A 1,318-nucleotide genomic window follows, 5' to 3' on the forward strand; every position below is an offset into this window, starting at 1 on the left:
AAATCTACTCAACGGCAGTGAGTTTGGTTTTATTTGTTTTGGTTTTTAATGAGCATACTGTAAATGCTCATTATATAAACATCCTCTCTTCCTGGATACAACGGTTTAGCAGTTTTTAATCCCTTGGAATATTACAGCAGCAATCACTGCTCATTTAGTCAATGTGAAAGGTAACAATAATCACTGATAATACAGTACTCCATATTTTAATGTCACTGGGGAGCTCTGGTGGCACAGTGCCTAAGGCATTTGACTGCTAACCAGAAACGTGGCTGTTCAAACCCACCAGCCATTCCTGGGCGGGAAGACTGGGCAATCTACTTTCGTAGAGATATCCAAGGTGAGGTCCCTATGAGTCGGATTCGACTCAACGGCAGTGAGCTTGATAAACATGAAGTGAAATGAAATAAACTATTCAGGTATCCCAATGATGACAAATGGGTGGAAAGGAAACCAAAAATAAGTATTTCACCAGAGAGTCTCAACAATATCTTTGTTACCTGTTGTTAACGGGCCACCTTGGTTCTGTGCCAGCATATGCCACTCTTTTCAGATTAACAAAAGCAGAGATATTTCTGGGTTCCTCTTTTTAAAAATCTCAAGAGATAACACAACCCTTTCATCAAGACCAAATTCTAAGAATGGAGAATTCCACCTCTTTTTTTCTTTACCACAACCCTTGACTTTCTACCAGTAGCAACCAAAGAAGGTTGGGGATGGGAAAAGGAAGGTTAGATTCAGTTTCTCCCTTAACCTGACCCCTCCCTAACTTCACCGTGGCACACAGAGAAGCAGAAGACACCAGGAATTCCTAGGAAACGATAGCCTCTCGACTATCGGTGAACATTAACTTCCTCGAAGCCACCATTTCCCTAGGGCATTATCACACACTCCCACCCGAACATATTACCTAGGAGGTAACTTAGAAGCCCAAACACACACAAAGAAAAACAGAGCTTGAAGCGGGCAGCTCCGGCTAGCCAGCGCAGTGAAGCCCGGAGGCCACGCGCAGCGCTGGCCAAGTTGCCACAGCGATCCCACGGACAGTGCCGTAGCCAGGCTAGGGCGCTGGAAAACCAGCGCACAGGGCTCCAGCCCCACGCCCGACGCGAGGGCCCTCGGGTCAGGAAGCCTGGCTCTGCCGGTGCTGCCTCTCCGAAGCGGCTCCAGCCCGCGCTGGAGCGATAAGGTGGATCCGCGCTTCCCACCCGGGCAGCTCCGCCCTCCGGGCCACATTCCTAAGACGCCCGACTCCCGGAACGCCGAGCCGGGCGCCGGGCGGGCAGGAGAGCGGCGCCGCAGCCGTAGGGCAGGAGGG

The 1,318-nt window shown here is 50.2% G+C and overlaps 1 protein-coding gene across 1 annotated transcript in view; it reads right to left on the reverse strand.

Moving 5' to 3' along the window:
• The window catches only part of RRAS2 (RAS related 2), an 83,457-nt gene that overhangs the window by 81,912 nt on the left and 227 nt on the right, over positions 1–1,318 (reverse strand). The gene's annotated exons all lie outside the window — the stretch shown is intronic.

The sequence above is a fragment of the Orycteropus afer genome, unplaced genomic scaffold (genome assembly GCF_000298275.1).
Source record: "Orycteropus afer afer isolate SDZICR_OR568_19922 unplaced genomic scaffold, OryAfe1.0 scaffold00014, whole genome shotgun sequence".
NCBI lineage: Eukaryota > Metazoa > Chordata > Mammalia > Tubulidentata > Orycteropodidae > Orycteropus > Orycteropus afer.